Genomic DNA, 27,395 nt, shown 5'->3' with positions numbered 1-27,395 from the left:
TAGAGGCCTGTGACCAAAAATGTTGCGGGTTATTTCAAACTGAATTGTCAAATTCAGCTTTCCTTCCTCCAGCAGCTCCTGTCCATGTTCACCTTCTCAGTGTGCATGTGTTTTCACCAGTGGTGGCCCTTCACTGGGGGTCTGGAGCAGGGGAGAAGCTGTGGTTCAGTACTTAGATCCTATTATGTTGTTGGGTTTCTTTGCATCATTTAATGTGTCATGTTCAGGGCTTTTTTTGTAGAAAAAGCCCAGCAGGAACTCATTAGCATAATAGGCCACACCCAACAGCAGAAATGCATTAGCATAATAGGCCACACCCCTGACTGCACAGCTCATTAGCATATTAGGCCACACACACCATGTTCGCAGAAGTGTGGTCATCCAGCCACACTCACCTTTTGCTTCTTATTCTGTTTACCTTGTTTGTTGTCAAAACCCAGGGCTTTTTATAGCAGGAACTCCTTTGCACGTTAGGCCACACACCCCTAATGTAGCCAGTCCTAATGAGTTTCTGCTGTTGGGTGTGGCCTATTATGCTAATGAGTTCCTGCTGGGTGTGGCCAACTTGGGAGCCAGCCGGAACTCCGTTCCTGTGCGTCCCTGCCCAAAAATAGCCCTGGTCATGTTAATACTTACACTTTGCTCCAGCTCTAGGGTTGCCAGGTGTCCACGACGTGCCAGTAGGGGGTGGGAAGCAGCCTTCTGGGAGTGGAGTGGGGCTCCACCCCAAACATTGACATCACAGGGTGACATTCCTGACATGATGATATCACATGGCAGTGATGTCGTCACCAGTGTTCCCTCTAAGCTGAGTTAGTGTGAGCTAGCTCAGTTTTTTAGCCTGTGGCTCACACATTTTTTGTCTTAGCTCAGGAAGGATGGCTCCAGAGCAAGCTAATTTCTGCAGCAGCCAGCTCGCTCACTCACAACTTTAATGCCGGTAGCTCACAAAGTAGAATTTTTGCTCACAAGACTCCACAGCTTAGAGGGATCACGGGGACGTGAGCCCTGCAGTGCTCTGGTTTGAGGGCAGAACTCTATGGCAAAATTGGAATCCAACCTGCTGATTGGTTCTACAGTTCCTAACGTGTCGAATGTATTGACTCACTGTGGTTGCAGTCACACGCACAAGATAATGTGGGGGGGGGGGAAGCGAAGCTATTTGCTCCGCAGGTATTTGATCCGCATTTGCATGATCACACAGTCCTTGGGAGCTGCAGGGGCAGCCCACCACTGCATGATCAGATGCAACCGCGGGTGAGTCGGGGTTTTTTTGCTGCATATTTCCAGTGTGCTTCAACGATGGATAGATGATTTGCATCTCTGCACCGAGTGCTCCCTATGCAGTGTACGATGATGCACATAATGAAAGGGGGGGGGGAACAATGGCATGGAGTCGGGATGGCCCGATCAGACCATCCCAAGCCATGAGAGCACACTGGCGTGATCACACAGGGCAAAGTCCGTTCCTGGTCCGTAGCGAACCCATTTGCTACTGGACTTTTCCCGGTGTCTTTTTACTCTGCTTCTGCAGCAGAGCAAAATGGGATGCTGACGGGAGTGGGATGCTTGGCAGATGTTGGCGTCTGATCGCGCCCTTAAAATGAATAAATTAATCTGCTTTGCATGCAGGAGGCCCAGCATCTTCAGCTAAAAGGATCAGGCCTGATCTCATCAGATCCTGGAAGCTAAGCAGGGTCGGCCCTTGTCAGTATTTCAAAGGGACACTACCAAGGAATAACACAGAGGCAGGCAATGGCAAACCAACTCTAAACATTTCTTGCCTTGAAAACCCCATGGGTCGCCATAAGTCTGCTGTGACTGATGGGGGGGGAAAAGTGGGTGATGTGAAAGATCTAGGGTTGCCAAATTGTTTTCGGCCGGGAGCGGGGGGCTCCCAGCTGGCGTCCGGTTTTAGCGTGCGATGTGACATCCGGGTGACGCGCACGCGGGGGTGGGGTTTCCCCGGGGCCTGATTTGCCGTCAAAGCGGGGGATTCCCTGGCCCCATTTGGCAACCCTAGAAAGACCTCTACTGGCATCTTGGAGAATTGCTCTCAGGCAGAGTAAGCAATACTGACCCTGATTTGTATAAGGCAATCTCATATATTCAGATGGGTTCATTTTCCACTCTCAAGTTGTTGCTGTTCCAACATTAGCTGCATGCAGAATTCCCATGGCTGATTCCCACGCCAATGGAGCTTTTGCTTTTGAAATAATTTTCCTCCAGGGTTCTCCCATCCACACAGGAGATTCTGTTCCATTATGATCCAGAATCCACTTCCGCTCCATTTACTGACATTGGTGGAAGTATCTCTCTGCAATTATTCCTTTTCTATTCAATCAGATTAATGCTGTCGTGTCATGACACCAAGAATGTTGGAACAGAAATGGGCACCGATTCACAAAGGTATAACGGTGCCAGTTTCAAACATGCCCCCCCAATGGTGACTGCAGCAAGCCAGTCAAAATCTGACAACTGAAACCATGCTCTCCACCTTGTGCCAAAACACACATCAGCCTGATAACATGGTCAGATAGTAACTCAAAGATTATCTGCGCACGATAGAAATTGCACATCGGTGCTGTGAAAAGCAAGGCAAAAAAAAAATCACGGCAAATCACCTAGGGGAAAAATGATACCATAATGAGGAAAGAATGAAAGAACAGCATGTTGGTGATGTTGTCTGGAACCCCCCTGTCATAACTGTGTCTAGCAGTGACAGTCACTGTTCTACATTTCCCTAGTGTGGAACTACATCCACTTACCCTCTCCAGTTCCTCCTCCTCCTCTGCTTCTAATGGCAGAATATCTCTACACAGAACATTTCTTTTCTATAATGCTCCTTTTCATCTGCAACCTCCTCAAGCCTCTACCTTCTCATGTTCTAGATCCCTGCTTCAGTCCATCCTTTCTTAGGCCTCTTCTCTGGGACCTCAGCAGCTCTGGCAATAATAGCCAGTAAATAGTTTTCCGCCTTCCTCACCCTTCTGTGACATCAGTGCAGCTCAGCCAATTGCCGGCAGAGGTTTCAATATGGCCTCAGGAGTGCTACATCTCAAACAAATATTAAGGACAGCATGGCAGACTGATGTTCTCTTGTGTACTGCTAGACGTGGCTTTGAAGACAAGTGAGTACTTAGCACCACAGTTGACGAGCAGGTTGTTGTTGTTTTTTTGTTTCAAAATGAATTAAAAATGATTATGCATGTACCTTCCTGATTGGCACCCTAGGGAATCACGATACAATGGAACCATGAATATAATTTCCATTTCCCCCCTCTGTCAAATCAAGCGGAGGCTCCTTCCATTGCTCTCCCTCTTGTTGGCTATTTAGGAAAAAAGACATGTTGATGAACTTGTTTTCTCACACTCACAGCTGCACGTGTGCCACTGCTCATCCATCTTCAGGAAGTGCCGGGTCCTGCTTGCGTGATTGATGGTGGAGCGGGAAGGGGAATGTGAGGGGGGGGGAGCATCTCTTGCTAAGAAAACTGCCTCTTTTTTGTACTTCTTCTTTTTGTACCTCCTGTGCTTTTGTAGATATCTCCTCTGATTCACTGTCCCTTGAAAATTAAGGAGCAGATTGGTGTACCTTCTGACCCTCTTACTGTAGAGTGGCCCCTCAGGGGCAAAGCATACCACTATTCCAGGTGCCTGCGTGGGGCTTCAAAATGGGCAAGGGGCTGCCAGGTTGTCATCCACATGCCAGGTCCTACAGCAGACTGTATGACATGAAGGTCATGTTTTTACATGGATGCAAGAGGCCAATTTGCACAGCACGCAAAGGTAAACCATTTTGTTGACCTCTCCCCCGTTTGTCCACTGACTGGTCAAGTATGGACTAAGTATTGTAGTAGTATGTGCAACAATAGGTCTACTTCACACAAGGGCAAACTGGACAGAGTGGCAAAATCACAGACCTCAGAATATATGGAGGCAAATTAAAATGATGTGAATTAGGGAAGCAATGATTTGACTCTTAAGGGCACTGAAGACCACTGTTTTGGCTTAAGCATGCTTATGTGTAAAGATAGTGGTCCTCATGTCATCTTCTCAGGGTGGCATCATTAAGCCTGGTTTCATAACAGCATTGATTGACTGATTGATTGATATACTTCATTTCTCTCCCCACTGGGGACACAGCTTACATCATGGTCCTCCAATCCTTCATTTACCCTTGCAACAAAAACCCTGTGAATCAAGTTAGAGATAATGACGGGCCCAGGGTCATCCAGTGAGCTTCTGTGCCAGAGTGGGGAACCGAACCTGAGTCTCCTGGATCCACATCTCCTCCTCCTCCGACATTGTGTGTAGAATAGTCAGGAGATCCTAAGATTGTCTGGCAACCAGATGTTCTAGCTCTTTTAGCATTATGCACCACTAGGTGGTGAGCTAGACTTGTTTTTAAGACAAGAGATGTGTCAGAGGTGGTTTTGCCATTGCCTACCTGCACCTTGGTGTTTAGTCATGCCAGCCACATGACCACGGAAACGTCTTCGGACAGCGCTGGCTCTTTGGCTTTGAAACGGAGATGAGCACCGCAACCCTAGAGTCGGACTTGACTGGCTTTCGAGCAAGGGAACCTTTACCTTTACCTTACCTCTGCCTCCCATCCCTTGTATTCCTTGGAGGTCGCCCTTCCAAATACTAGCGAAGGCCAACCCTGCTTAGCTTCTGAGATCTGCCGGGATCGGGCTAGCCTGGGCTATCTCACTCATCCGATAACCTAACCACAACACCACCCTGGCAAATGGGGAAGTGAGAAGCCCGCTTCCTTGAAGGGCAGCCAGAACGATGGCAATATAGCTTCTCCCTGGCCTTGTGCTTGCAGCGACAGCAGGACACACTTTTGCACAAATGCTGCAGAGCAGGGACAGGCTACCTTTCTAAGCCCAGTGGACTGCGACTGCCGCGAACGTTCTCTGTTTGCCCCAGGTACTTGTGCCAAGGGGGAGGGTAGAACTGGAAAGCTGCCTTGAGCATAGAATCGATGAGCTACACCACTGGAGTCTTTTCAGATTTGATCAAGTTTAAATGTAAAGGAAGAAGTGTATGATAGCCATAACAGAGCGAGAGAGCAAGCGTAGCTGATTACCGAAACAAGGCACTCGACTGTTCGGAAACAATGAAATTAAATTCGAAACAATTGCCATCCATTGGTAATTAGAACCAACAATGTATGTAAATGATAAAAACGAGACAGAATTGTTCTTCCTGGTTTTCAAGCAGAAATCTTAGGGACAGCTGTGATGCCTGATTTTTTAAAAAGGTGGGGGGAATTAAAACATGAATATCACAGTCAGCAGATCGGGCCAAAGTAAATCCTGAGGTATCTGTGATACTGAGGAAGTGTGCATGCACACAAAAGCTTATACCATGAACAAAACTTTGTTGGTCTTACAGGTGCCACTGGACTCAAACTTTGGTCCCGGTCACACGGGCTGGAAAATGCGGGGGGGGGGGAGGGTGGCTGTTTGCCCAGGAGCAGAATAACGCATGGCCGCTCAATCACACGTCCCGTCGAGGTCTCGTGGTTAGGGGGTGAGGTGCCGATCACACAGCTATCCTGCAGCGCAGTAAAGAAGCGGCACGGCACGATCACACCAGCAATCGCTACACGCTGCTTCCGTGGCAAACGAGATTTTTTGTTTGTCTCACTGAGGTTTGCGCATGTTCATGATCGTTTGTGCGCATCCTGTAGGGACTTAAAAAAACACAACCGGTTTGCAAGGGGACATGGGCGGGCGCCAGATGCCACAGGATTCCAGCGGAAACACGATCAGACACCCGCCCTTGCCCCGCGTTTTCTGGAAACCAGTACATCGTAAGTACTAGTTTTTTACTCCGCATCTTCGGCGGGAAGCCACGGGTTAGCCATGGGAGCACTACGCTTCCCAGATGTTGCGGTGTGATCGTGCCTGGAAAATCTGCCTATCATCCGTATCTTTTGCGTGGCAAATGCTCCATGTGAACAGGGTCTTTGTTCTGAAAATTCCCAGTGTGTTTAAAAACCATAAATGAAAGCTGTGTGGCGTCCTGGTTTAGATCAGGGCCATGGCATAGGGACAAAGGGTTGAAGCCATTCCCAACTCCATTCCACTCAGTTGCATCATTTAAAACCAACTGGACCACCCTTTTATATTTATAATTACTTCTTTTATTCTGTCTTTCTCCCCAGTGGGGACCCAGAGCAGCTGACACTATTCTTCTTACTACAACCCTGTGCAGCAGGTTAGGCTGAGATTTTGTGCCTGGCCCGAGGTCACCCAACAAGCTTCTATGATCAAACAGGGATATGAACCTGTCTCCCAGATCCTTGTCTGAAACTCTAATGATAATAATTATCATATGGCATTGTGTGTAGTATAGCCAGGAGATCCAAAGATAGTCTGGCAGCCTTAAGTTCTAACTCTTTAGCATTATGCACCACTAGGTGGTGAGCTAGACTTATTTTGGGGCTGAGAAAGCCCTGACTGACCCAAGGTCACCCAGCTGGCTTCATGTGGAGAAGTGCAGAATCGAACCCGGGTCTCCAAATTAGAGTCCATCACTCTTGGCCACAACACTGAGCAGGCTCTCTGTCTGAAACTCTAACCACTGTACCACACTGCCTCTCACCACACTCACACATACAGAAAGGGGAGAGGCAAAGCTACTATCTAACCTCCCCCCCCTTTCCAAGAGTAATACTAGCACAAATTTCCAGGGTGCGTGTTGGGGGAGAGGGGTAGAAGGCTTAAACTCCTTTTCCTCCCCTCCCAACCTCTGTAGTCACAGTCCGAGTCAGGGCTTTGGGCAATGTCTCCTGGTTCCAGGCTGCTTCCACACATCATTTAGATATTGCACTGTTGTGCAATAACAGCCATTCACAACTGGACTGGCTTGCTCACAGAGGACAGTCCAACTTTGCTATTGCACACACTGTCCAATAGCCAATGAACTCTGGATGCAGCCCCAGCTCACCTTTAATCACTGCACCATGGTGGCTCTAATGATAACTTGAATGGTCTTTTATGCGTCCCTTCCTTATTTCTCAGCATACCTCATCTCAGGACCCGTCTGAAACCTGTCACTAATACCAATGTACCTACAAGACCCCATATATTAAAGAGAACAATGAACAGGCAAGTTGTAATGTGTCCTCTCCTAGACTAAAGGTGCCAAGCATGTGACCGTCAGTGATTTTTTTTTTAACTTGCATTTGATTAATATCGGGAAGCTGAAGATCCCACGACACAATGCTGCTCTAATTAGAACACCGAATCGGTCTCCCATGGTGACATGCCTCATAATTAAGCAATGTGAGCAATCAGCTTAAATGGAGAGCTGCCTAAAAGTATCATCGAGTGATAACTCAGTCCCGGTTATACACAGCTAGGGGCCCTGATCCCCTGGAAGGAGTGACAGCTTTGGTGGGCAAACCTGGAGAAGCTCCATTCTCTCCAATTGTCCCTCGGACAAACAGACAAACAGAAAAGTCAAGACTGGACAAAGTCAAGCAATTTCTTTAAAATAGGACAGTAGGAGAGGCAGTTGTCTTTGCTTACAGGAGGGGATCCTTGATCAATGGGAAGCACCCATCTTGCAGGCAGAAGGTTTGGAGTTCAAGATCGGAAGTTCAACTGCCAGCATCTCCATTTGAAGGGTCTCAGGAAGTCGGTCTAGGAAAGGCCTTTCTCTGCCTGATAGCAACTGACAGTCATAGCGGACAACACAGAACTAGGCTGAGCGATGGCCTGATTCAGTATTGTTGTGGTTCAGTCACACAGACGAGTCCAACTCTTTGTGACCCCATGGACCACGTCACACCAGGCCCTCCTGTCCTCCATCGTCCTCTAGAGTTTGCTCAACTTCATGTTTGTTGCATCGATAACACTGTCTAACCATCTCATCCTTTGTCATCCCTTTCTTCTTTGACCTTCAATCTTTCCCAGCATCAGGGTCTTCTCCAGTGAGTGCTCCCTTCTCATTGGGTGGCCAAAGTATTCAGTATTAGGTGAATCCATATATTCATTTTGGTGTAGTGCTTAGGAGGGTGGACTCTAATCTGGGAGAACTGGGTTTGATTCCCTGCTCTTCCACATGCAGCTGCTGGTGTGACCTTGGGTCAGGTATAAGTTCTTTCGGAGCTGTTCTCTCAAGAGCAGTCCTTGAAAGAGCTGTCCTCAGCCCCACCTACCTCACAGAGTGTCTGTTGTGGGGAGGGGAAGGGAAAGGAGATTGTAAACTGCTCTGAGATGCCTTCGGGTAGTGAAGGGTGGGGTATTCATCCAAACTCCTCCGTCTCCTTCTTCTTTTGAAGAACAGGATTTATCAGCACTGTGTATCTTCAAACAGACATTATGTTCTACTGGAAGTGAGTGTTTTTTTCATGACGGTGTCAACTTCCTCCCCCATTTTGCTTTGCTTTACAGCACATGGGGGAGGGAAGGTGGCATGGTATAGCCCGATCTCATCAGATCTCGCAAGCTAAGCAGGGTCAGTACCTGGAAGGGAGACCACCGAGGTAGACTGTGTAGAAGGCAATGGCCAACCACCTCTGCTTCTCACTTGCCTTGACAGCCCATTGCTGGGGTCGCCATTAAGTTGGCTGTGACTTGACAGCACTTCACACACACACATACACACACACACACACTGAGCATATGGGACCTTTCACCAAGAGAGGGCTAAGTATTCCTTAGTGTTGCCCACTCTGGAATGGCCCTTTCTTCCAATCCAGCATATCTCCTTGCTAGTTTGGTGTATTGGTTAAGTGTGCGGACTCTAATCTGGGAGAACCGGGTTTGATTCCCCACTCCTCCACTTGTACCTGGCCGGATGACCTTGGGCAAGCCGTAGCTCTGATAAGAGCTGTTCTTGATGAAAGAGCAGTTTCTGTCAGAGCTCTCTCGGCCCCACCTACCTCACAGGATGCCTGTTGTGGGGAGGGGAAAGGAAAGGAGTTTGTAAGCCGCTCTGAGACTCCTTTGGGTAGGGAAGGGCGGGGTATAAGTCCAATCTCCTCCTCCTCCTCCTCCTCCTCCTCTTTTTCTTCTTCGAAACAATTCAGATTATCACAGACTTGGCAATCCAGTAGATGTGAGTGGGGGATCAAGGCTGTGAGCATACCCTCCAATCTGTGTACAACATAAGGTACCATAGAGATCCTGTAAGCATCTGTCCGTGCATGCACACCTTCCACCACCACAGTGCTTGGATCTCTGCATTCCTTCCACTTCCCTAGTACAGGGACATTTCCCATCGCCATCTGCTCAGAACTTCCAGACAGTCTAACCTGACCAGTGGATGACTGCAGAGGGGGTGTGAGCAAGTGAGGGGCCACCCTGGGGCAGATCATCCCCCACCACTCTACCCACACGGTTCCCCTCCTACCCTACTTTTTATGGACCGGAATCTTGAAATACCAACAGAGCACAAATTGTCAAATGGCAGAAGCCTATTACCGATTCGTGGTAAGGCTTATTTGGTAATTGACGGAGGTCCTCGGTTGCTATGGAAACAGAAGCAGGTCCTTGCCCATCTTCTCTGGAGATTAACCAAGGTCTGAACGGCCTTCTGCCAAGGTCAGTGTTGTGCATATTAGGAGTCCTGATCTAGCTACACCTGCTGCTCCCATCTGTAATGCCGAACTCCTGGTTGGGGAAAAAGAGACACAACTTTGGATAATTGGCTCCAAGCTCCTTCTCCGTCCTTCATGCCTTGCTTATGACCCGCCCAGGGGCCTCTGCCCTGCGGATGCTGGGAACCGAAAGCTGGACTTGATGGGCCTTTGGTCTGATCCATTTAACAACAGAAGTGTGAAGAGGTTGCGGAAGAAGGGTAGAGACTGCAGAATGATGCTGTGCTGAATGTCTGTTATAAGAATAGGATGGGGGGGGGAGACTTCAAAGTGTTTTGTAAAATCACCATTTTTGCTCTTTCCCACAGCCTCTTCATATGCTCAGTTCTGTGGCTTTGGCCCCATGCTTCAAGAGGCTTCTTTCGGACCACAGTGCACAGAAGTCAAAGCCAAACTTGTTTAAATCGCTCGTCAAAATTCCAGTAAAATAGATATTTATTTTCGTAATTTTCTCTAATTCCTCCCAGAAGAGCTGGGAGGGCAGAACCCACCTGACAGTTTAACAGCCATTCCACCAGATGCTGCTAAGAATCATGATGCTAATTAAAATAAATGCTTCGGTTTTTGTTTTATTTTTTGGGGAACTTTTATCCACCTCTCTCTGAAAAGCTGGAAAGGGACTGATAAAAGTATGAAATGTAAACTGCATTTCTTTTGTATTTCTATTTTGTATCATTGTATATTGTTTGTATTTAGTGTGTGTGTATTTTTTTTTAAAAAAACAACACTCCTGCTCTATCTTTACTTCTTTCTTTGGAAAAAGGGACCTGGTAATAGGTGATGTGAAAGACCTCATGTGAAACTTTGGATTTCATTAGGGCTCCCTGCAGTGTAGATTCCCATCTGGGGCTCATACTAAGTGTTCCACTCTGAACTGTAACACTCTTGCTGCAGATATGGGCTCACTTTTACTTTGTTAGTTTAATGGCTCAGAACCGTTGGCAAAAAATAAATAAATCTGGACACACGCGACCCAATCAGTTAAACAAGTATGAAGCCAACAGTCATGATAGTCTGACCCACAATCACAGTCATAAGACTTATAAAGAATGCTGTTTATGTAGTGCAATCTAAAGCACTATAACATGATACACAATGTCGTCTCCGGATTACATAACAACGTTTCAAAAAATGAATCTTCTTCAGGAGATATTATAGAGATGCCCGGGATCCAGTAAAAACATAGCAGCATATTTTGAGCCTGAATGTTAATTGAGATCAGCGTCCTATCTGAATTTAATATTCTTAAGACTTGTTGTCTAACATTTATGAAACTGAGAGCTTTGGCACCACTATAATATCTCCTGAAGAAGATTCATTTTTTGAAACGTTGTTATGTAATCTGGAGACGACATTGTGTATTATGTGCTTTAGATTGCAATACATAAACAGCATTCTTTATAAGTCTTATGACTGTTTGATTGTGGGTCAGACTATCACGACTGTTGGCTTTATACTTGTTTATCAGAACGGTTGGCAGACATTTTCTTAATGGATGGTCCATATGCAGTGAGAGTCCCCTGATGGTTCTGGGACTTTGTAGGAGGTGATCCTACTCAACTAAAAGCAAGGGGAATGTGTGTGTTTGTGCGTCTGTGAGAAAAAAGTATCAGTGTTAACTGCTGATTAAAACAAAGTCAATCCATGTAATCAGGTCATATTGATTGATTAAATTCATTTGGTGCCTAAAAAGTAGTGGAAGAGGAAGAGGAAGAGGAGGGGAGGGGGAGGAGGAGGAGGATTTATGCTCTGCCCTTCACTTGGAATCTCAGAACGGCTTACTCTCCCCTTCCTCTCCCCACAACAGACACCCTACGAGGTAGGTGGGGCTGAGAGAGTTCCGAAAGAGCTGTGACTGACCCAAGATCACCCAGCTGGCTGCATGTGAAGAAGTGGGGGAATCAAACCCGGTTCTCCAGATTAGAGTCCACCTCTCTCAACCACTACACCAAAATGGATTGATTTCTTTAAAAAGAAAAGAAAAATAGCATGCAAACATTCATTCTGAGTGTGGAGGGAAGACTTGAAATGAGCACCACAACCCTAGAGTCGGATTCGACTGGCTTTCAAGCAAGGGAACCTTTACCTTTAGTGATTTATAAAGGAGAGATTAATATTCTTTCTTCTAGTTTGCCAACACAAGGGAAAACAGAACAATAGAACATAACGTCAGCCTATTCACAAGTCTTGGAGGCAGTAAGTTTTTTAATGCTTCACGTAGAGGAACTGATTTTAATTGATGGGGGGTGGAGGTGTCTTAAAGCAGATGGCTAAAGCAAATATTTTAAAAGCCGAAAATTAACACAATACCAGCATAGAACAATCACCCAAATGCTGATGTTTAGAAAGAGAACTCAGGGAAGGATGATGCCCCCAAACTGTCAAAGAATCAAAAATGTACGGTTTCATGAATCTCTAGATACCAGAAGTTTTTGCTAGCTCACAATGATATCCTCAGGCAAGTTACCCCCTTCTAACCCCATTGACTTCAATGGTTGTGACTGCTTTGGGTTGTGCTGCAATTAGATTACTTTCTGCATACAAAAACGCTGCCTTTTAAAGCATCGGTGCTCTATGAAGCTGTCTGAAGGCACCCATAAGATACAGGAAAAAGAAAACGTGGCCATTCGTATATCAGTAGAGCTGAAGATAGTCTGTAGGGGATACTGAAGTATTCAAGCACAAGCCAAAATTAGGTAGTATCACCCAGTGGGTTGGAATTCAGCAGTAGTAGTAGTGGTAGTAGTAGTAGTAGTAGTTGTTGTTGTTTGATTCATTGTTTAAACTTTTTTAATTTCAATTTCCCCAAGGTACAGAAATATCAAACAATGCCAATGCAAGTTTCAGTATCAAACAACAAAACAACCCCCCCAAATGAAACCCCTGCCAAAATACAATCAACAAATAGTCCTAGAATCGATACAGCTTTAAATTGACAGAATGTCACAAACCATTACCAAGACCTTTCCCAAATTACAAAGCAGAGTACATATCAGAGGGACGTAAGACAATATGACCATACATTAACCAGAAGTTAACCCTATCCCAGCTTACGCTAGGCTCTGGGTGATGTACAAAGGGACATAATGCCATAAAAGTATATATTAACATACATTAACATTTCATATACAATTTGGTAAAAAAAAATAAGAAACAACAGTCCAAGATGGCATCCTGTAAAATTTATGGGCGAAGCCTCAGCTACCTTCTGTTGAATGGACACATGTGGTGGCGTGTGCTGAGGAAAAATAACCGATAGATACTGTTATTGTGGAGCACTGAAAAAATGGGGCCCAGCTGTGCCAGTCCTTGATTGGATGGAGTGGGAATGGGTGGCCAATCACATGTGCTAACACACAATGCACAAGAAGTTGAAATAGTTGACGAACTTGATGGGGTTTCATAAGGTAGAGGGACTAGGACTGGCTGCATCGCAGTCATGGTGGTGATTGTGGAAAGTACAGTCAACTTGCAGAGGACTTGGGGTGACCCTCTAGGGCGGCGGTTTGCCATGGCCTACCTCTGCGTAGCAACCCTGGACTTCCTTGGTAGTCTCCCATCCAAGTACTCACCGGGGCTGACCGTGCTTAGTTTCCAAGAGCTGACAAGATCGGGCTAGCCCGGGTGATCCAGATTCTGGGCATTACAGGCAGCGCACAGCAGATTGGTGCTTTTAACCACCTGATATGGAACTTGTGGGAAACGTAGTGACTCAGCAGGGAAATTGCCTGAGAGATGAAAAAGGGAGGGAGGCACAAATCTGAGAAACAAAAGCACAACACTTCCAAGTTTCATGTGAAACAATCCTGTTTAATATAACTATGGTCACAAAGCCCTTTCAGGTCAATGGTACAAAGTTCACTCTGTGATAGACACAGATCACATTTAGGGTCGCCCAGGGGTCATTTCGTAGAAAAAGAGCTAGGGGGACTCATTAGCATAACTCATTAGCATATGCCACACCCCCTGACATCACCGGAAGTGTGTCCTTGTCCTCCCAGCAGCTGGCGTCGACCTCCAGCGGGCACCAGCAGGGAGATCCAGGCCCCGCCCTCCCGCACCTCATCCAGGGGGATGGCGTCCCCCCGCGTCCCCCCAAATGACCCCTGGGGTCGCCATCTAGCCAGGGGGGAAACCCTTTAACAGAAGATTAAAGTACAGAAATGTGCAGCTGAATCTTTCCATGGCATGGAAGTAAATAGCCTCGCCAAATAAATAATCACCCTAATGTGCATCAAGGGGACAAACTCTGAATGATCTTTGCTTTAATGGCCCAGTCACAGCTGTGGAGAAAGACTGGGTTTGCTCACCAAGCAGGCACAAAAATGGTGGAAAGCTACACCACGAAAGTAAGTGATGCAAGACCAAGCTGTGACTCCGTAGCACAAGCAGCGACTGTGCAGCCACAAAGCTGCCAGCACACTGTGTGTTTGGACATCCAACAATAACATGAAGGTAATCCAGTGATGGTGAACAACTCATGCACTATAGGTTCAGCTGGTGATAAGTTTGCATCAAAATGCTCATCATTCCTCAGTGGAAGAGGAAGAAGACAAAGACAAAGAAGGAGGAGGAGATTGGATTTATACCCCACCCTTCACTTGGAGTCTCAGAGCAGCTTTCAATCTCCTTTCCCTTCCCCTCCCCACAACAGACACCCTGTGAGGTAGGTGGGGCTGAGAGAGCTCTTTCGATGACTGCTCTTGAGAGAACAGCTCTGACAGAACTTGTGACTGACCCAAGGTCACACCAGCAGCTGCATGTAGAGGAGTAGAGAAATCAACTCTGCCAACAATATATGAGCCTACCACAGGTTCAGTAACAGTGCAATCCTAAACAGAGTTATGACCTTCTAAGCCCAGTCAATTTAGGATTGCAATATAAAACTCCTATTTCTACTGCCTGCTTCATCTGTAAAACTAGGAGATGTCAGATACGTAGCTGGTCACGATCCACAGCCAATGGGTTATATTTGGTTTGGTGGCTCACAAACTGCATAGCTTTGAACATGATCCTACAGAGGATCAATGCTGATATGCAGAGCATAAAGAACTGGACTGTTTCTCAGTCTTCCTAGAATGGTTGTTTTGTCTTTTGTCTGTCATGCTGGCAGTTCTGCAGTTAATGACCTCTTTAGCCTTTGATTCTATTTTGCATTCTAACTCTTAGCTTAGCGGCTGCGTGGCAAGCACCAGCACGTTGTTGATGTTAAATTGAACGATGTTTTGTCAGCTTTGCAATGCAAATCAAATCCACAAGCCCACAGGAGGACCATCTCAGGTTAAAAGTGTATGTGGAGACATAGATCTTTATCTGGAAGCATACGGATTGCATCGCAGAGAGCTGGAAGTATGTGTGTCTGGTTTGGAGGGATGGTGTCATCAGAAGATGACATCTGGCCACTCAAGTCAGAGTGGAGAAGAAAGGGCAGAAAGCCTTCAAGGAGAATTTTGGCATCCCTTCCTGAGCGGAAGCAACCTGGAATGAAAGAGAGCCATTATGAGTTCTTACTCAAGTAGCAGGAGGAAATAAGTGTTACTCTCATTCATGGAAGCCCCTTCCCCTTGTTATTTTGGGGTCATGGTAAGGCAAGAAGGAGGCTTGAAGTTCTGAAAAAGGTAAAGGTGTCCCTTGCTCAAAGGCTGGTCGAATCCGACTCTAGGGGACGGTGCAGGGGAAAGAGGATAATCTTATAAGTCATTTTGGGGCCCCATTGAGGAGAAAATGGGGGTACTGATGAAGTAAGCAAATAAAGAAATATGAAACGAGGTGGAAGTGTCCTTCTTTCACTTAAAGGAAACATTCAGCACATTAATGTGGGGCCTGTAAAGCAGAGATGTTCCGCCAGGTGTTTGGCTGAGGACAGCGGTGATGCCCATCTGGCCGGCACTCTTACCCTCTCTTATCCCCCCCCCCAAGGTGGTCTCAGACTGGAAGCTTCTACTGCCATCTACTGTAAGCTTCTACTGCCATCTGTTTAATTAAAATATACTTGAATTTTTACTGTAATTTTAATGTTTTTATTCTTGATATGCTTGTTTTAATGGCTTGTTGTTCACTGCCCTGAGCCCTGCTTCAGGGAATGGGTGGGATAAAAATTGAATATAATAAATAAATTAATAATAAATAGTGTACATTTATTCAGTCCACTGAACTCTGATTCCCCCCCCCAGACAATTTTCTAGGTGGGGCAGCTAGCAACTGACACCTTGATTGGGGGTTGTTAGCAGTGGGGGCACTATGACCCAGGGAGCTTTAGCTGTCTCCTGTCAACTTGGGGGGGGGGCGGGGTGGGAGAGGCTATGTTGTTCAACTTCAATGCTGCTTTCAGTTCTTACTCAAGTAGCAGGAGGAAATAAGTGTTACTCTCATTCATGGAAGCCCCTTCCCCTTGTTATTTTGGGGTCATGGTAAGGCAAGAAGGAGGCTTGAAGTTCTGAAAAAGGTAAAGGTTTCCCTTGCTCAAAGGGTAGTTGAATCCGACTCTAGGGGGCGGTGCTCATCTCTGTTTCCAAGCCGAAGAGCCAGCGCTGTCCAAAGACGTTTCTGTGGTCATGTGGCCAGCATGACTAAATGCCAAGGTGCACAGAATGCTGTTACCGTCTCACCGAAGTGGTACCTATTTATCTACTTGCAATTTCTTGCTTTTGAACTGCTGGGTTGGCAGGAGCTGGGGCCAGAGACGGGAGCTCACTCTGTCACACAGCACTCGGGTCTCAAACTGCCAAGCTACAGACTTCTGTTCTGCAGCTCACCGGCTTAACCTCTGAGCCACCATGGCCCCTTTTGAAGTTCTTAGGTATGTCCAATTACTTTTCAGCAAATGGAAGTTTCACAATTTCATTTCTATTAGTAGGTAGGTTAGATCATCAAAAGAGCTCGAAGGTGCTCATTGTTAAGAACAGATCTGTTTGTGGTTACAAATCCATAAGCCCCGAATTTGTGAAGTGCTAAGCAGGGATGTATACAGATTTTTTCGTTTTGTTAAAAAAAATATCTTGGTTTGGTTTTGTTAACATCATTATGAACTTTGTTTTATTTCCTTTGAAATACGTGTTCATCAGTAACTGGTTTCCAGTGAACTGGGATGGAATTCTCAGGGATTTGACCTCCCGCCAAAGGGATCCTCCCTTTCCCTTTTCATGCAGATAGGAGAAAGCATTTGTACAGGCAATTAAAATTCTCACTTGTAGAGTTTGGACAAAACCAGGTGGGCGCAATAACATATAACTAGAGAACAGAATAGTAAGCAAGCAGGAGTCTCTGCTTATACAGAATCAGGGTCCCCTCAAGCCTGTGAGACAGCAGTGTGAGCCATGGAAACTCTTTGGAAAGAGACCTATCAATGAAATCCCTTTTTGGTGGGAAGATCTATGTGTAACTATGATGACCGTCACGTACTATATGAACATGCAGTGTGTGCACAGTACTAACAGAGCCTTATTGTAAAGATGACTGTTAGTATTGTGCACACATTGTAAATATTATGAGCCTTATTGTAAAGACGATTCCCATTTGACTTGCATATAGAAAAACCAGTGCACATATGGTCCGACTGTAGGTAACTGGATGTTGCTTTTCTATGCATGACCTATACCAAGTACTTGGCAAAGACCATCTGGAAGGCAGATGAGGTTCCATACCCTTGAGGGCCTCTTCTGAACACCAAGGTCAGCATCTTCAAGAAGACACGTTCATTTGAAGCATAATTTTTATTAGGACTCAGCCAGACGTCATTAGTGCAGCTATGCAGCCAGAGTTGCCCCCCCTCCTCCCGGTTGTTCATTTTTCCTGAGCATCAGAGAACTTTTGTCTTGATGAGTTTCTTTCTTTGTTCACTTGGCTGTTCAGGTTTGCTCTGGCCACTTTTTTTGGCAAAATGCTATGAAAGCGGTGTGCACTGCAATCGATAAAAAAAAATACAATCACGGGAATGATAGCATTTTTAAACACAGTGGCAGGCATCCAAACATTGGTGCATAGAAGGCACATGGCATTTTCTTGTGTTCCTGCAGCTCCTTCCAGGCTCTGGAAGAATTATTCCTGAAGTGACGGGATCCATGTGGGGGAGCAACCATGCCGGTTGTTGCGCTTGAGTGAGGTGGGACAAACAGGCTGAAACTGACCCCTTTCCTCAGTGGAAATGTGCTTGCCAAAGAGGAAAGAGAAATGATTTCACCCCCTTATCCTTCTTCACTCCATTTCCCCACAAACTATGTGACTGTTTCTCTATGCAGGCCCCTCAACCCAGGAAATGGAAGGGGCTGCAGACAGTAGGTGTAGCTACCTGAGAATGCCCATACCCCTGCAGAGCTCATTATTCTAAGAAAAAGAATGCAGAGTGGCAGAGCATCCCTAGCATGTTTTAGTATCTGGACAGGGCCATAGGGGTGAAGACAGCCTCTCCAGGATGCAGACCTTTTGGACCAAAGCTCAACATCAGCACCTTGGATAGCGCCTGGGAGCTGTCCACCCATGCCAATGAATTAGAGCTCTGTTCCTTTCCACAAGGAGAATCAACTGAAGCAGGCTTTCAAATATCACAGTGGGGCCCCTGGTGGCTTCTTGAGTGACAAGCTGGTTCTTTTAGTGCATCTACGGGTCAAATCGTAAGGACACCATCCTAAGAGCAAGCCCCACTGAATGGCATGAAATCAACAGAGGTATAACATCCAGTTCCCAAGATGTCATAGTCCTGCTGTACACCATATTGGTCAGGCCACACCTGGAGTATTCTGTGTAGTTCTGGAGGCTTCAAAAAGGATGTGGATGGAATGAAGTGGGTGAAGAAGAGAGCAATGAGGATGATCGAGGGCCTGGAGACCAAGCCTTAGGAGGAAAGGCTTAGGAACTTGGGAATGTTCAGTCTGCAGAAGTGGAGGTTGAGGGTGGGCACGATTGTTCTCTTTAAGTATTTGAAAGGTTGTCACTTAGAAGAGGGCCGGGAGCTGTTCCTCTTGGCAGCAGAGGGTAGGACTGGCAACAATGGGTTTAAATTACAGGCAGGAAGGTACCAGCTGGATATTAGGGAAAAAATTATAGTAGGAGAAATTCTGTGGCAAAATTTGGCTGCCTAGGATGGTGGTGAGCTCCCCCTCACTGGAAGTTTTTAAGTAGCAGCTGGACAAACCCTTGTCAGGGATGCTTTAGGCTGATCCTGCACTGAGCAGGAGGTTGGACTAAATGGCCTGTATGGCCCCTTCCAGATGTCTGATTCTACATGGGACTAACATTTCCTGTAAACCTGTTTAGCACTGCTCCATAAATGTACTACTGTCCCCACTAGATTGCCAACAGGCCTGGAGAAAAATGGTCTGTCTTTTTAAAATATAGGCTCAATGCATTGTAATGGGCAGTTGTTAAAGGGACAGGACTCCCCACCCACCCCTCCAGGTCTGGGGGAAACTCCACTGGGAACCTGGACGGCACTGGTAATCGTGCTCCTTCCATCCTAATATTCTTTGGCAGTTGGCTCTGAAGGGCTGTGTAGTTTATAATAAGCCCTGATTTCCATCATTACGTACATTCGGGGACCCTGCCAGCATAAGGAAGTGGCACATTACTTTCTTTGCGCAAGCTGGAAATCTCGCACCCTCATCTTCTCCCATAGGCTTGTGCCAAATTAATGCTCTGATTGCCATTTTTAAACAGCTCCAATATTCCACTGCTTGGTGGCATTCACTTTATTCTGCATGTATTTTTTCCCCAGTGACTTCTAATCAGCCACCTTTTTAATTCAGGCATACTAAACAGAAATGCCTTGATACTTAAAATTTCATCTACCCACACATTACTCATCAGAATGATTCATCATTTACAATAGTGGGCTTTTTTCCCCCTTCTGGAAGTTGGTGCTTCCAAAAAGTACATTTCAGTAGTCAATTAGTTAAAATAGACATCTCAGAAGTAAAATTGCAGGTAATCTGTAATTTTGGGGGGCGCTTCCAGTAGGTCCTTGCAGAAGGTCACCAAAGGGTTATGTATCAGAATGGTCTACCAAGCTATGCAAGGTGTACAGAGAGTGGATAGAAAGTATCTTTTCTCCTGTTCCCATAATATTAGCACTTGGGGTCATCCTGTGAAACTGACTGGTAGTAGATCCAAGATAGATAAAAGGAAGTGCTATTGTCACAATAGAGAAGCAACTCCCCCAAGGAGTTTCAGTGTGGCTTACAATCTCCTTTCCCTTGACAGACACCCTGTGAGGTAGGTGGGGCTGAGAGAGCTCTCTCAAGAACTGCCCTTGAGAGAACGGCTCTGAGAGAACTTGTGACTGACCCAAGGTCACACCAGCAGATGCGTGTGGAGGAGTGGAGAATCAAACTCAGTTCTCCAAGATCAGAGGCCGTGCTCTTAACCACTACACCAAAATGGCTATGCAATCTAATGGCGTCTACCAGCTGAGACAGATTAAAAAGGAGGCTGGACACATTTATGGAGGACAGGTCAAGCACTGGCTATGAGAGCATAATGCGACCTCTGGGATAAAAATGATCAGAGAATAGGGAGCGGTCGGCAGAGGAGGACTATTGCCAGCGGGTCCTGCTTCCCTGTAACATCTGATGGGACACTGTTGGAAACAGGTTGCTGGCCCAGGTGGACCTTTGCTCTCATCCAACACCAGCTATGCTACTTTATGATGTTCTTAAGCTATCCAGGCATCTCCATAGGATCTCCATGTCAAAGGATCTTTAGGTGCAGGACCAACAAAAGACCCTTGCCTGAGATCTTGGAGAGATCCTGGAAGTCAGAGTAGACATGACAGAGCTAGGTAGACAACGGTCTGATGCAGTCTCACCTGTTCAAATGCAAAGCTGTGGTGAGGATACCTGAAAAATCTGCTGGGCCACAGCAGTTACATTCATCTGAAGAGAAGAAGGATTGGATTTATACCCCACCCTTCAGTACCCAAAGGTGTCTCAGAGTGGCTTACAATCTCCTTTCCCTTCCCCTCCCCACAACAGGCACCCTGTGAGGTAGGTGGGGCTGAGAGAGCTCTCTCTTGAGGACTGCTCATGAGAGAACAGCTCTGAGAAAGTCAGGACTGACCAGTGTTCCCTCTAAGCTGAGTTAATGTGAACTAGCTCACAGTTTTTTTTAGCTTCCAGCTCACAGATTTTTGTTTTAGCTCAGGAAGGATGGCTCCAGAGCAAACTGATTTATGCAGTAGCCAAATTGCTTGCTCACAACTTTAATGCCAGTAGCTCACAAAGTAGAATTTTTGCTCACAAGACTCCACAGCTTAGAGGGAGCCTTGGGACTGACCCAAGGTCACCCCAGCAGCTGCATGTGGAGGAGTGGGGACTCAAACCTGGCTCTCCCAGATTAGAGTCCGCACTTCTAACCACGACACCATACTGGTTCTGTATATCCTGAGCTCACAGATGGAGTTCCAAATTCTGCTGTAATAACAACAACCCATATGAAGCCCATCAGATTGAAGCCTCTGAGAAAGTTTTTGAGTGCAATGAAAACCAAAACTCATGAGTGGAGGGACAGACAATTTTAAAATTTCTGCATCCAGTACTTTTTTTTATTTTAAGAAAACCTAGTTAGTGTTTATAACGTTTGTTATTAAAGCTATTAATATTATTCATTTAATTGTTTCTCGTTCCCAGTAGGGTTCTGAGAAACACATCTCATCTGTAAATTTCTCCTCCTCATTGTACAGGGATGACATTTTCTGGGATGGTAGCCCTCTCCCAAAGGAACCTCCCTGCCAAAAGCCGGATAGATGGGAGAAACCATCCCTGTCTGAGTCAGAGTTGTACATCTCTGTCTGATTTAATATATAAAACTCAGTCAGGCAATTACTACATTTAAGCAGGAACATGACACCTGCCTTCGTTGCACAGGGCACACAGAGAATGGCATTTAAAGGGAACACAGCTTGCAGATCCACCACTCAGTTCCACAGATCTGTGACATCTCGGGTTGCGATCTCTGGCTTTGGGAAATCCTGGAGATTTGGGAGGTCGGGAGCCCAGGGAGGGCAGCAGGGTTGCCAGTGGCCAAGCAGGGGCTTGAGATCTCCCAAAACTAGAACTGATCTCCAGACAACAGAGGCCCCAGTCACACGGCAAAGTTGCCGCGGGAGAGGCACAGATGGTGGGCAGATTATCCGGGCATGATCACACCCCAACATCTGGGTAGTGGAGTGCACCCGTGGCTTACCATCGACAATGCGCATTAAAAAACGAGAACCTCCAAGGTACTAGTAAACGTTGGCCATGGGCTGCCTCCAGACGCTTGTGGTGTGATTGTGCTGGCGTGCGGCCTTCCCCTCCAATCCCTCGTTTACCCACTGGCGCCAAGGGAAGGACCCGTGGTGTGCTGCCGGCGTGTCTGATCACGTACTCGCGGATCAAACTGCACCGGGGCAATTAGCCATGCCTCCCCCCCGCAATATCCGGCCCGTGTGACCGGGGCCAGAGATGAGTTTCCTTGGAGAAAAACGGCTGCTTCAGAGGGTGAGTTCCATGGCACTGAGGTCCCCAAACCCCACCCTCCCCAGGCACCACCTCAAATCCCCAGGAATTTCCTAACCTGGAACTGGTGCCCTAGAGGGCAGGGTTTGGGGAGGGACCTCAGCAGGGATGGGTAGAATCCACCCTCCAAACTACCAATTTTCTGCAGAGGAACTGATTTCCGTTGTCTGAAGATCATTTGCAATTCCAGGAGAACTCCAGGCCCCACCTGGAGGCTGGTAACCCTAGTCACATCCACCTATGAGGGGCCCCTCCCTTTCCCTGAAGGCAAAGTGTAGTTCTATGATCAACGAATGTTATAGCAGATGATGAAATGCTGCCGTCTCTATACAAGTTACAGTTTGCAATTCACACATAGAATTGGGAGAAGATGAGAAATACTGCAAGGTTTGGAAGCAAAATGCTTGCCTCAAGGTGTGGAAGCAAAATGCTTGCCTCAATACGTGCTTGCCTCAATACGTTCACTTAGTGATAGCACTGCCTATGCTATGTGTGTGAGATAGCCTCTATTATCCTGCCCACAGTCTGCAACGATGTCCGCATACCAGGGTGTACAAGCAAAATATTTGCCCCTGTAGGCACAGCATCAGACATCAGAATAACAGAAGTGAGCAAACAGAATCCATTGCTTATACAGAGTCAGAGCCTTCCTGATACCAGTGAACCAAGAACGTGTTTGGGGAAAGCACGCTGGAATGCCAAACGTATCTGGAAACATTAGTATAACTCTGCTGATGGTAAATATCCTTGTCAGTGACATATCTGCTGAGTCACTCTCCTCCCTCTAACCCATGGGAACTCTAAACCAGACAGCCAGGCACTAGATTAGTAGCCACACCTGAAGATTTTTGATTATTATTTACAATATTTTTTAAAAAAAATTGCATTTGTTATACTCATTATAGACACAAGCAGGGATGTTTCAGTGTTGGTTGATTTGTATCCTTTACACCCCTACTTATGGCCTGCACCCTCCTGCCTCTGTAGCAGAAAGCTTATTTTCCTGCCTCGGTTTACATTGTAAATAACATCACCTGGTAACCTTTTGTCTGCAAAGAACTGCTACCCACTGCCATGTACACACACTCCCCCACCCCCCACCCCCCACCTTTGTAATATCCAGAAAAAACAACCCAGCACCACAGTTTCTATTACAGAAAATACAAACAAACAAACACTGTGATGCTGCCCTGAGCCACTTCGGCGGGAGGCCAGGATAAAAATCAAATAAATAAATAAATAAATAAATAAATAAATAAATGTGCCGGCTAACACATTTAGTAAAACCTTTTACAATCAATATATAGATCTTATGTCACCTTATAGAGAAGTACATTCTTATAATATTACAAAGAGACGTTCATCCTCATGATGTTGCTACGAGCACCCGGGTGCAAGCTCGTTTTGTCAACATCTTCTTCAGGAGTATTCCTATTGTCTTCAAAGTTATCTGCCTCTTGTTACAATTCAGTGTATATATTGGGAGCAGGCCAGTTCTTCACCTCTTCTCCAAACAGATGCAAAAGCCTCCTGAATTTGGCTGGCAAAAATGCTCGCTTCATCACTTAAGTGTTTGTATTTAGGAGCAAGCCAGAACTGAACCTCTTCTCTAACCAGATGCAAAAGCCTTCTGAATTTTGCCAGCCTGAATTCAGAAGGCTTTTGCATCTGGTTCGAGAAGAGGTTCAGGACTGGCTTCCTTCTAATATAAACACTCAAGTGGCATTAAAAGGATGATAATTTTGAAGAAAATAAAATACTCCTAGGTTTGCAGAGAGCATTTTGCCAGCCAAATTCATACATCAGCTAGCTCATACATCAGCTAGCTCATACACTGGATGCTGTCTTTTGAGACTTCTGTGCTTGCCTGCAGAGAATTATTGCACAGATTGGAGATCAGAGGCAATAACTGAACACTAGCTGTGTCATCCTAAGAATACTTTTCAGGAAATAAACCCCATTGAATAGGCTTGAATCGTACACTTGTTTAGAATTGGTCTGTAAGTATATTTTATGTGTTGCATTCAAGTTTCCAAAGAAGTTGTCATTCCTTAGAATGGCATAGGAAGACCAGAAATCCATTGACTAGCAGATGCCATTATTTCATAATAGACTTTATTTGTTAGCTGACATGCAATGGCACTGTTATCTTATAATATCTGATGAATAGCATGCAGGGGTAATTTGACAGAACAGCACTGCACAGTTGATATTTTATGCCACTTCTTATTTGAAACCTTTCGAGATCAGTAAAACCAAGGGTTGCCAGCAGTCAAAAACGCTGGCATTCTTGGGGGCGGGGGGGAGAGATTTCACAGCTTCAAGACTGAGAAGGGAAAATTTCTCCTTCCAGCTGTTCACGCTGAAGTGCTGAGTTTGGAAGATTTGCTCAGATTAGTTGAGCTAAGGAATCTAAACAAGCTTGAATGGGCATTAGTTTAATGGCATGTAACCAGTGTGTGCATGCGTGTAATGCGCTGTCAAGTCACTACCAACTTATGGTGACCCCAGCAAGGGGCTTTCAAGGCAACTGAGAAACAGAGGTAGTTTGCCATTGATGGTCTTCCTTGATGATCTTCCTTGATGGTCTTCCTCGATGGTCTCCCTTCCAAGTACCGGCCCTGCTTGCCTTCTGAGATCTGATGAGACAGGGCTGCACCATGCTGCCTTCCCTCCTGCATGTAACTATTACCACCTAAGAACAGAAGAATCCACAGAAAACACTGTTGTGTAACACACATTTGACTCCCACCCCCTCGAGTACTCTCGTCCAATTGGTTCCCATCGCTTCTCAGAAGGCACTGCACGGGAAGGCTTTTCCTATGACCTGATATCTGCAGGTCACTGAGGGCCTCTTAAAATATGGGTTGCTAAAACACAGCTACTTCTTTTTTTTTAGCTTTCAGCTAGTTTTTAGTTACTTTGTTTCTTTTGTAGTACTATGGCAAGGTGATATTCGGCTGTGAACTGTATGGTTATGCAGAGTGCCTAAAATTTTAATCCTTGTCATACAGGTGTTGCTTTTAAATGTTGGATGCTGCTTGGAACACATATTAAGAACATAAGAGAAGCCAGTGTTGGATCAGGCCAATGGCCCATCTAGTCCAACACTCTGTATCACACAGTGGCCAAAAATACCAGGTGCCATCAGGAGGTCCACCAGTGGGGCCAGGACACTAGAAGCCCTCCCACTGTTGACTCCCCCCCCAAGCACCAAGAATACAGAGCATCACCTGCCCCAGACCGAGAGTTCCTATCTATACCTTGTGTCTAATAGCCACAGACCTTTGCTCCATATGCTTATCTAATTCCCTCTTGAATCTGTCCATGCTTAGCCATCACCACCTCCTGTGATAGTGAATTCCATGTGTTAATCACTCTTTGGGTGAAGAAGTGCGTCCTTTTATCTGTTCTAACCCGACTGCTCAGCAATTTCATTGAGTGCCCACACGTTCTTGTACTGTGAGAAAGGGGGGAAAGTACTTCTTTCTCTACCACTAGAGAAGTGGCCAAGATATAATTGGTGTCCCAGAGAAATTCAAGCTAGATCTGTTGTGGTTATAATCCCCCACAGCAAAGACAAATAAGGCTCTTCGCTTCCACTAAATGCCCAGTTGCTCCTTTACATTGTTTTCAAGAGTCAACACTACAAGCTGAATACATTGCTGTGGGTATTGCATAGGCAGGGCAATCCAAAGCAGAGTTATGCCCTTCTAAATCCACTGAAATCAGTGGGCCTCGAAGGGTATGACTCCGTTTCGGATTGCACTGTGAGTCAATATCTGCATTCACATTACAGTGCGGTTGCTGCCTCCTGAGTATCAGTTCCCTGCATATCTTTCTGATGTGGTTATTTATACTTTTTTGCCTCCCATCTCCCCCCGCCCCCTGTCAGTGGCATCATTTTTGTTTTCTCCTCTTCTCCTGTCAATCATGGTCTGTTTCCACTTTCTCCTTGTCAGAACATTGTGATTCCTTAGAGGCTGTTTACATCTGCCAGCAGAAGGGCAGAAGCCTCGTCGATAGCCCAGCGGAACCACTTCCTTTCCTGTTCAGCCAACTTGTGCTGTTCTGCAAGCCATTGCCAGAGGGTGGTATCAGCAAGACATTCAGTCTTGAGAACTTTTTTTGCCTGGAGACCAACATCCTAAGCTGCAGGTTAGATAACGAACAAATGGTCTACCGTTATTCTCCCATACTTTCCATTCCGGAAATGGTACCCTGAAGGCCTGGCAGAGATCAATGGATATCTCAACCCAACTAGCAAAAACCACATAGAGACTGGGGCTTGGGAGACCCAAGTTCAAATTCCCACTCTGCCATGAAAATGACTGGGGGACCACGGCCCAATCATTCCCTCTCAGTTTAACCCATTTCACACAGTTGTTATAACCAGGGCTCTTTTTGGGCAGGAACGCACAGGAACTGAGTTCCGGCTGGTTCCCAAGTTGGCCACGCCCAGCAGGAGCTCATTAGCATAATAGACCACACCCAATAGCAGAAACTCATTAGGATTGGCTACATTAGGGGTGTGTGGCCTAACATGCAAGGGAGTTCCTGCTACAAAAAAAGCCCTGGGTTTTGACCACAAACAAGGTAAACAGAATAAGAAGGGAAAGGTGAGTGTGGCTGGATGACCACACTTCTGGGAACATGGGGATGTGACCTAATGTGCTAATGAGCGGTGCTGTCAGGGTGTGGCCTAATATGCTAATAGGTTTTGCTGTTGGGTGTGGCCTATTATGCTAATGAGTTCCTGCTGGGCTTTTTCTACAAAAAGAGCCCTGGATATAACGAAGGACGGGAGAGAACTATGCATGCCACCGAACTCTTTGGAGGAAGGATGGGCTTAAAACAAACTCAACTGCTAAAGATCAGATGGATGCAAACTATTTTACTGTAAACCTCCAGAGTAACTGTAAAAAGTAAGATGGGTAGCCATGTTAGTCTGTCCGTAGCAGTAGAAAAAAGTAAGAGTCCAGGAGCACCTTAAAGACTAACAAAATTCATGGTAGGGCATTAGGGTTGCCAGCCCCCAGGTCCAGGAAGGGGTCCCCCCACTTCTGGGGGCTTCAATCCACCCCCAGCCAGCTGGCCGGCTGGAGAAGCCCCACCCCAAGCCCCGCCCCCAAGCCTCACCCCCAAGAGGGAACACCTGCTTGGCCACCCCCCTCTCCCTCCCCGCCTGCCTGATTTAAAGGGCTTCAGCTGATTGGCAGGGCCCATGCGGCCCACTGGCCAGCTGGAGGGCCCTTTAAAACTAGCAGGAGGGGTGGGTGGTT

This window comes from Gekko japonicus, unplaced genomic scaffold (genome assembly GCF_001447785.1).
Source record: "Gekko japonicus isolate JY-2015 unplaced genomic scaffold, Gekko_japonicus_V1.1 scaffold205, whole genome shotgun sequence".
Taxonomy (NCBI): domain Eukaryota; kingdom Metazoa; phylum Chordata; class Lepidosauria; order Squamata; family Gekkonidae; genus Gekko; species Gekko japonicus.
Note: the sequence above shows the minus strand (reverse complement) of the source record.